Consider the following 10,593-nt stretch of genomic DNA (forward strand, 5'->3'; position numbering starts at 1 on the left):
TTCGTAGATAGAAAATAATAATCGGGCAACCATCGGGTAGCCATCGAACCTTATTACCATCGGGTAACCATACATATCGGGCAAGCATCGGGTGGCCATCAGACCTCACCCCTAACCTTGAAACTCAACAACTATCGTTCCTGCATCGGGCCTCTATCGGACACTATCAGACATTTAGAAAAAAAAAACTCAAGGAACCCAAAAAAACGCAGATTTTCACAGACCACGATTTTCACCCAAAAAACAGCAAAAAATACCAACAAACTACAGATCCAACATCTAAACAGCATTCTAAATCATAAAAACAACCAACAACAACAAGAATCAAAGAAAATCACTTACCCATGTGTATCTTTCTTGCAAGATTTTAGAGAGAAAGGTATGAGATTTTGTTATGAGAGGGGTATTTTTGGTATTAAATGAAAGATGAGCATTTGTATCATATGGTGGTTAACTTTGGTTCAAATTTTAATTATTAAGCTAATGTAAGCATGATTTATCAAATTTCCCTTTGTAAATACTTAAATAAAATAAAATAAATAATTAAAAATTAAAATAAGATATTTTTGAGATATTATACAATAATAATTATTTAAAAATAATAAATAATTAAAAAAATTAAAATATGATATTTTTGAGATATTTCACAATGATAATTATTTAAAAATAATAAGAATATATGTTTTATAATTTAAATATAATTTAATTAAAGTTACACTGACTTATTAGAATAATATCATATTAAATATATAATATAATCTACTGTGAATTAGCAACAAATTTTTTTTTTTTTAAAATCTAGCAAGAAACTTAAATTTGAATTCCACACATAATATTTAATATTACATTAAACATATAATATATAATTTCTTGTTGTTTCTCTCAAATTAAAAACCTAGAACAAACATAAACTTAAATAAAAATAAATAAATTATTTAATTAAAATATGATATTTATTTAAAATTTATATGATATTAATATAAATTTAATAAAATTAATTAATAAATTTTATAAATAAAACTAAAGAAACAAACAATTGTATAATGCACTTTGTTTTTGTTTTTGTTTTTATTTGTATTTAGTATATGTATATATATATATTTATATACATATACCCAGTCTCTCGTTTGTCTTGTTTCAAAGGAATGCCAACATAAATAAGTCGAAACAATATTAATTTGCTAGTTGCACCTTCCTTTTCTTTCAATGATTGCATCGACCGCTTTTAAGTATTGGTTGTGCCGGAATAAATATAATAATACCATGAAATAAACTTAGGAAATTAATTAATATGGCGTCAGAGAGAGAGAGAGAGATCAATTTAAGGGCGATGCTTTCTTTTTTTCTTTTCTTGCTAACAGAAGCTTTCTTTTTCGCGTTGGATATATGAGACGTTGTACGTGGCAGGTTCTCGATTGCATGCATTAGCCACGTAAAGTTGTGAATGAGTAGCTGTCCAAATATACAGACTATAATTTCTTCAAAGACAATGGTTCCTTTCCATGATTATGCATTATTACTTTTAGAGTTGGAAGAGAGGAGAAAAGTATATCCGAATCTTATCTATAAAAAATAGCACTCATAAAATAAATGTACTACTATACCTCATCCCAATTTAATATATATTGTATCTGACAGCGTTAACCACGTATATAATAGATAGATATGTATAAACAAATTATATAGCAATGTCTCTTTAGCGATGAATATATGATTTTCAAATGTAAACGTTTTAGCTACACATATAACATTCTCCGAATGAGAAATAATATTTGAGTTGAGAAACGTATTGATAAGATTTTCATGAAAATTCTAAAATATTTTTATTTAAATTATATTAATTATTTAAAATATTATATGTAAAGAAAATAAAGTAATATTAGTGTTAACGATGTTTTTTGTCAACTTAAAACGTAGAACAATTAAACAATATGAACTATGGTGCGAATGAATAATATGATGGAACAACAAGGTTTTTCCGTGGTTCAACAGTTAAATCTGACTAGTCCACAAGTCTATGTTATTAAGGCTTGTTGTTTTCTGGAAATCCTTCAGAGATGAATTACCCAGAGTTTTCTCTCAAGATATCCAAAGATCCTTCAAGCCTTAATAACATAGACTCGTGGACTAGGCAGATTTAACTGCTGAACTACGTAAAAACCTTGTTGTTCCATCATATTATTCATTTGCACCATAGCTCATATTGTTTAATTGCTCTACGTTTTAAGTTGACGAAAAACGACATCAACAGTTTGGTGCTTTCATTGAGAGCATTAAGCAGTACGAATCTGAGTCTAATCATTCGAAGAAGCCTCCCTGATCAGCTATCGCCGCAAATGATCCTAATATTCTTGAAGAAGAAGTCAGCTATCCGCGACGCCCTTGGAAATAGTCGATAATGAATCCGGACCCAGAGGACAGAAGTGAATCCTCTGACTCTCGAGGACCTCCTGCCCCACCGGCCCCCAGGGACGACGAGGACATGTTCTATAATCCTGAGCGATATGTCCCCATTATGGAACTCGAAAACCGACAGTTGAGAAAGCAGTTGGCGGAGGCCAAGAAGCGTAACGAGGAGCTAGCTATGCGGAGGCGTAGGTGGCTTAGCCCCAACCTCAGCCTGAGGTTCGGGCCACACCTCCGCAGGATGTTCATGTTCCTCCCCGTAGGCCTCGTGGGCGACCTCGCAAAAATGTTGCCACAAGAAGAACGGAGCAAGCACCGCCACCGGCAGAACAGCCTGCTCCCACAAGGCCCCGAAGGAACACCTGGGCTAGAGCTCCTGTTAACTCGACTGTCGAGTTACCAGCTGAAACTTGGAATAACCGAGCCCCTGCAGCGGCTTGGACTCAGAATCCTGGTCACGCGCAGAACGTTCCCAAGCCAGCACAGGCGAACTCGGGACCTTTCAAACCCCAAAATGGGTGGCAGCCACCATCACCCATACGGCACCCTCCATCGCCAATAAGATATCCCTCACCACCTCGGAGAAACACACAATCGACTCAGGGTGATAGGGAAAGGTGGGCTGGATGGAAGCAGGGGAATGGAGAAACTACTAGAGAACGGAGAGGCACCCAGCCTGCGAGAAGCCAAATGTCTCGGTCTCACACTATAGAGACGAGACAACCTGAAAGGAATCCGTCTCGAAACAATTATGCAACGAGCCTCGCCAGCGAAGGCTCAGGAGACACCAGATCAGTTAGTATGTATGATCAAGGACGCAAAAATACTGTGAACCAAAGGGATCACCCTAACTTACGGGAACAATTGAATCAAAATCGGGGTAGCAGTAACCCCTCGAACCCAGACCTGAGAGATCGCCTAAATGGGCGCAAGGATCCCATGCGAAGGCGCGAGCCTGGAATTGTGATCAACGATAGCCAATTTCAGGTGAGACCCCCCGTGGATCTAGTCCATGAGAGAATTGACCAACTGGAAATAACATTTAGACTCTTACAGAATGAGCGAGGTCGGGATCGGGACGAAGAGTCTGATGAGGAGCTCGAGCCATTTTCTCCCCACATTTCCAGCACTCCATTTCCTCAGGGGTTTCAGATTCCTCATGTCCCACCTTTTGAAGGGAAATCCGACCCGTACAGTCACTTAAGTACGTTTAACACTATTATGAGAGCAAGTAATGTGGGTTATGAGCTCAGATGCATGCTATTTCCAGCTTCGCTTACAGGACCAGCAAAAAACTGGTTCGAAAAATATAAGAGGCATTAAATTACTTCTTGGGATCAGTTGTCGAGAGATTTCAAGAAGCAATTTAGAGCAATGATCGGAATAAGGCCCGAGGCATCGGCTCTAACCAATGTCCGGCAGCAACCAAATTAAACATTGAGAGCTACCTTACAAGATTCAATCTGGAAGTCACCCGAGCTCGTGATGTAGATGACAGTGGTCATTTAATGGCTGTTCGAGCTAGGGTATTTCCGGGAAGTCCCCTCTAGGAAGATATGCAGAGGAAGCCTGTGAGGTCCATAACCGAGTTTAATCGGCGTGCTCAGAGGTTTGTCAATGTAGAAGAGGCGAGGTCAACGCTGAATATGACCTCTCAGCCCATAACTACAACAACAAACGTAAACTCTGCCTCGACCTTGGCGGACCCATCAGCCTCGAAACCCCCTGCAGAAAATCATTCCAAAAGAAAAAAGAATGAAGGAAGTAACCCCGAGGCGGAAGGGGGAAAGAAGAAGAAAGGGGAAAGATATTTCTCCGTGTACAAAGTGTACACCAAGCTCAACGAGTCTTGGGAGAATATTTATCTCGCTAATGAAAACTAGGTCCCTTTCAGACGTCCAGAACCCATGAGAAATAAAAAAATCCAAGAGAGACTCCAGTAAATACTGCAGATTTCACAGAGATACTGGACACACTACTGATGAGTGCAGGCAACTGAAGGACGAGATCGAAGGTCTGATCTCGAGAGGATACTTCAGGCAGTATTTCAGGAACTAGAACAATAATCAGGCTTCTACCAGCCAGAGGACAGCTGCGCTACTGCCTGCCCAAAACAACAATTCCTGAGCAAGGGAAGACGAGAGACCCTTCCGATTGATGGAGAAGATGTCGTAACCTTCTTAGGCGGGCCTTATCTTGTAGGATCAGGCAAGAACGCCCAAAAGCGATACGTGAATGAGCTAAAAACTGGCGACGGGTCCCCTTATGAACCCGAACCCAGAGCTCTGAAATACCAAAGGGTTGAATCTCAACCTATAACCTTTACTGAGGACGATGCGTCCCATGTCCAATTTCCTCACAACGACCCACTGGTAATCACTCTTCAGCTCGCGAACAAGAGGGTTCACCGAGTTCTTATTGATAATGGGAGCTCAGTGAACATTCTCTATAAGGCCACCTTAGAAAAGATGGGACTCGCGCTTCATGACCTAAAGGCCTGTGCATCGACGTTGTATGGTTTTTCAAGAGAAGGGATTACCTGTATGGGGTCCATTGAACTCCCTGTGACCTTGGGAGACTTCCTAGTCTCAACAACCAAGACGATGGAATTCGTAGTAGTGGACCTGCCATCGGCCTACAACGTGCTGCTTGGGAGACCCGCCTTAATAGGGCTAGGGGCGATTTCGTCTGTGAGGCATTTGGCCATCAAGTTCCCGACTTCTAGTGGCATTGGGACACTGAAGGGAGACCAGCTAGCTGGGAGGGAATGCTATAGCATTTCCATTAGAAGAAAGAAGTAGACGAATGCTCAAACGCTCGTCATTGTTCAGAATAAGGGTGGGACAGTATTCGAAATAGGCGAAGAAATCGATCCAAGAATAGAGGATAGAGCTGACCTGGAGCCATTGGAGGAACTCGAAGAGGTCAGGCTCGAAGAAGCAAAGCCCCCAAAAACAGTAAAGGTAGGGAAAAACCTCCCCGAAGAAATGAAATAGCAATTAATTTGTTTTTTAAAAAAGAACCAGGATGTCTTCGCATGGTCACATTCGGACATGATAGGGATAAGTCCGAATGTGGTGAGCCACACATTGAATATCGACAAAAGCTTCCCTCCGAAGCAGCAAAAGCGAAGACTACTGGATGACGACAGGAAAAAGGCCCTTAAAGAGGAAGTTGACAGGTTGAAAGCAAACCGATTCATTAGGGACGCTTTTTACCTCGATTGGGTGGCCAACCCTGTACTGGTCCCGAAGCCTAACGAGACATGGCGGATCTGTATTGATTACTCGGACCTCAATAAGGCCTGTCCCAAGGACTGCTTCCCTTTACCTCGGATCGACCAGCTCGTGGATGCCACGGCAGGGCATGGACATATGTCATTCATGGACGCCTATTCTGGATATAACCAGGTTGCCATGCATGCCCCTGACCAAGAGCATATGAGTTTTGTAACAGACAAAGGGCTGTATTGCTACAACGTCATGCCATTCGGGCTCAAGAATGCTGGAGCCACTTACCAGCGACTCGTGAACATGATGTTCTCTGAACAGATAGGTAATAACATGGAAGTTTATGTTGACGATATGTTAGTTAAATCTCAACATAACAATAACCATGTTGATGACCTCGAAGAATGCTTCGCCGTGTTACGGAGATATAACGTGAAACTCAACCCTCAAAAGTGCTCTTTCAGAGTATCTTCGGGAAAATTCCTAGGCTTCATTGTAAATGCCCGGGGAATAGAAGAAAATCCAGACAAGATCCAGGCTCTAATTGATATGCCCTCACCTCAGAAGCATAAGGATGTCCAAAGTTTGACTGGCAGAATGGCGGCGCTAAGTATATTTATCTCAAAATCTATAGATCGTTGCCTTCAATTTTTCAACCTTTTGAGGGGAGGCAAGAAGTTTGACTGGACGGAGGAATGCGAGTTGGCTTTTCAGGAGCTCAAGAAGCATCTTGCAGAACCCCTCATCTTTTCAAAAACCATCACGGGAGAAGTTCTATACCTATACCTTGCTACGACCGAGCACGCCATTAGCGCGGTACTCGTACGAGAAGAACAGAAAGGGCGAAGGCCTGTGTATTATGTTAGTAAAAGGTTACTAGGGGAAGAATCGAGATATCCCTTGGTGGAGAAGTTAGCTCTCAGCCTAATCCACTTTTCTTGAAAGCTCCGACCTTATTTCCTGGCACACCATACCCATGTACTGACCGATCAACCATTAAGACAAGTCTTGTCCAAACCAGAAGCCTCAGGTAGATTACTAAAATGGGCTGTTGAACTTGGACAGTTCAAGATCACTTATCATCCAAGGACGACCATAACAGGACAGGCCCTGGCAGACTTCATAGTGGAATGCACTGGAGTGACCAACGATGAAGTTAGAACCCCGGCTCGCAAGCTGTGGAAACTTTACGTTGACGGGTCTTCCAATGAGAATGGATCGGGAGTAGGTGTATGTAACGCCCTGGTTACCCCAGAACTGTTACGGTGAATGGTGAACCAGAAATTTGACTCGTTACCCGAGTCCTTTGGTTAAAAACGTGCATCTAAGTGTTATTAACAGGCCGAGGTGGAAAACAAATAAAAAGGAAATGATATATTTTATTTAGAACATAAAACTGTTCATGGGCCCATCAAAACATTTACAAGTTATTTATAACTCAAAATGGTCACTACTGTTTCAAATTTACAAACCCGCCGACCTAAGCGGCAAAAATAGGGTAAACCCCCTAGTTTCCCTGAGAACTCCTTGGCCGTGGTGGTCAAGCGGCCACATATGTACACATCACCACCTAAGCTCTCCACTCAAGGCTGGGTGAGCTTTTCTTTCCCTTTACCTGCACCACACACTACAACAAATTTGACTAAATATTACATTAAAATATTACATAATTTTAAAAGCGTTATTGTTGATTAGTATAAAAAACACGGAGAAAGAGTAAAAAAGCGCCAAATGAATTTTTTTGTTAAAACATCCCGCCTTTAACTTTTTCCCCACTCTTAACTCACTTTTTCATTCTCTAAAATCATAAAACAAAAAAAAAACTCTCCTGAAATGGGTTATCTCTCGCCTCACTCGGTCTTTCTTTCTCTCTATCCCTTCTCTCTCTCTCTCTCTCTATCTCTCGCATGGCCGACGGATGAATGGAAGGGTACAGGGGCTTCCATTTCTCAGCGATGGGCTTCGGGCAAGGACTGTTTGCCTTCCCCTTGTGTTGTTTCTCAGTCACAATAACTCTTTTCCACGGTATATATATATATATCTCTCTCTCTCTCTCTCTACTTGCAATTGCAGAGACGATGTGTGGGATTTGAGCATGCGATGGGCTCCTAAGGTTAGTAGAGATCTTGTGATGATTCTTTGTTCTTAATCTTATTGTGGTAATAATTTTTGTTTTCAAGTTCTCTGAAATAATTTTCTCTACTCTCTGTGACTAATTTCCTGCTTTGAAACCATCCCCACTTCACTCTCTCTTGGAAGAATAGGTGACGGTGCCTGGCGGAGGCAGAGGCAAAGGCGAGGTCACGGGTTCGACGCTGCGTGGGTCTTCTTCTCCTCAGCACACGACGAAGGCGAGATCTGGTATGTTTCCTCTCAACTTATTTTTGTTGCTGTTTGTTGGTTCATGGTAGTCGAAGGCTTAGTATGGGGTATTTTAATTACTGCGTGTTTAATAATCTTATAGGTTTCAGTAAGATTTTTCTACGAGTTTTATTTTTTTGCTTCAGATTTATGATTATATTTCATAGCCATGAGTTTGTTCTATGATAGATTTTATTATATGTTTTGATTTGCAAGTATCATATTTATGAATTTGTTTTATCTTTTGTTTAAGATTTGTGTTTCAAAACTGGTTTTAGATTTCAATTTCATATCAGATCATCAATGTATATGTATATATATGTGTGTGTATTTGTGTTGTTTAGCCTTGTTATTATATTTTACTGTTTCAACTCATGACTTGTTGTCTTCTCAGTATTCTTATGAGCTTCTTCTGCAATTTATGCATAAGTCTCAATCTACCACTGTACTTGGTATTATCAAATGAGCATATCAACTTTCAAGGTACACGTTTCTTCTTTTACCGCTATGTAAAAATGCTTCCTTTATTTTTATATGATGTGTAATGTATGCATGTATACTGGTTTGCAGTTTCTCCTGGACAGCCCAACTCAATTTTTGATGATGCGGAGGCTATTACATTGACTGGAAGCAGCCAGGATGCAGTCAGTTAGATTAATCAGAAGGAAATACATTGGGGGGTGAGTCAACAAAGTTATCTTGTTTCAATCGGGTTTTCTTTTTTCTGTTACCCCCTCTTTGTGCTCTGAGTATTACACTTATGATCCATTGATTCATGTTGGTATGTTGAAGTTAAAATGGAATCTAAATGTCTTTTATTCATTCCTTTTTCATTTGTCTTCTGATCTCAGTATTTATCACATGTTTTTCCCTTTTTCATTTTCATTCAAAATTATTTAGGAATGATAAGCATCATTCTTCTTTTCTAAATTAATTATTTAAAACTTGGTCAACCTACAGAGAGTTATTTAGTAGCCTAAAAGAGGTTTTTTTTTCTTTCTATACGACAGTTTCCCATTTATGTTTGTTAGTAATAGGAAATTTAAGTAGTTGCCATATTTTTATAGTTGCTGGAAGACTCTTTGGAAGAACGCTTGGAAAAGACTGGGGGTTTGCTTTCTGATTCTGAAAAGGCAGAAGGAGAAACTAAAGAGTCGGAGTGGGAGGAAAATAAGGTACAAAAATGTTTGGTTATTTCTTTTACTATCCATATCTGTGTAACCTCTGTTTAGACTTTGTTTGTGACTATCTAGTTATAGGATATTTATCTGGCATCCACTCTTGTGATGCTTAATATTAACTCGTGTGTTCAGAAAAGATCAGCAGGAGGAAAGCAGGGCTCATCAGTTAAAAAGCTGAAAAAAGACAAGGCAACGGGAGCAACAGGGAAAGCCACTCGTCCTGAGACAAACATTGTAACTATGGCACCAAGAGTCAAACCAGAACTTCCTTAAGGTATAATTTATTTATTTATTTGTCAAGATTTTATATATCTTTGATTTTTTGCTCTCTTTAGGTGCATTTCCTTAATATTTAGTTCTGTTTTTTACATGAATAACAGGTGCTGGAATTAAGTATTTGTTAGAATATAATGATATATTAATTATTTTTGGTATTTTTAATGTTAGATGATAAATTTTAAAGTTCGTAATTAAAAGACGTAAAAAACTTATGATGAAGAGTGCCTAAGTAAAGTAATGCTTTCTTATGATTCCATATATGGTGAAATCAAAGTGTTAGATAGATATTTCTTATGTTAAATTAGTCATGGTTTATTTTATTATTTGGTTTTGAATAACAAATATGTATTTTATCCGTGTTTTTCTTTTGTTTGAATAAGGTGTCAACCTATTTATATACTCTTGCTATTTACAATTTTCTTTTCTGTTCTACACAGAAGCTGAAAGCTATTGTAGGAATTATCATTGATACATTAATAATGCCATTTTAATCTAAATTAGAGTTTATTTATTTTATATAATTCATGCTCTAGTTTTTTATACTATTCTTCTTGATTTCTCATGTCTTGATCTGGTTCTGACATAGCAGTCCTTCAAGAAAATAAAAAAGTGAAACTCGAGAAAGAAGGTGAGATTTTATCGCTGAAATTTATAGTAGTACTTGTTTTAAAAATCTTATGGTTTGGTATATTTGTGGACTTGCTGGTTTATGAATTCGCTTATCTAGATTTGTTGAAGGTATGATTCTCCTGTGTTTTCTAAATATGCTTGGCAACAATGAGTTGATGCGTGCACACTTCAGGTGTCCTCTTGCTTTTTATCAAAGATTTTCTCTTTGTTCAGTTTCTAGGAAGAAGTATAGTAATGTTTGTTTTGCCAGCTTTACAATGGCATGTTGATTTAGCACTAAAGTTTGTGTGTTTGTTATCTATTTTTTTATTTTTTATGTATTGTTTCAACTAGTAAATTATTGAAACAATAAATTGCTGCTAGTGTACGTAATTTCTTTTGTCTGAAATATATTTTCTTCATTAGCATATGATCCAGAGCCTGCATGATGCTTCTAAGGTGCTGTTCTACTTACATTTCAAACTCTAAGTTCTATGTTTTTAATTTGTCGATTTGAACGCATAGCC

At 38.7% G+C, this 10,593-nt stretch overlaps 1 long non-coding RNA gene across 1 annotated transcript; it reads left to right on the top strand.

Moving 5' to 3' along the window:
- The first annotated feature begins 8,613 nt into the window (after positions 1–8,613).
- Positions 8,614–9,323, top strand: LOC133793984 (uncharacterized). The gene is made up of 3 exons (XR_009875060.1): positions 8,614–8,677; positions 9,065–9,172; positions 9,311–9,323. It is a non-coding gene; the product is annotated as an uncharacterized LOC133793984 (long non-coding RNA).
- Positions 9,324–10,593: the final 1,270 nt, after the last annotated feature.

Source organism: Humulus lupulus, chromosome 8, assembly GCF_963169125.1.
Source record: "Humulus lupulus chromosome 8, drHumLupu1.1, whole genome shotgun sequence".
Classification (NCBI taxonomy): Eukaryota; Viridiplantae; Streptophyta; class Magnoliopsida; order Rosales; family Cannabaceae; genus Humulus; species Humulus lupulus.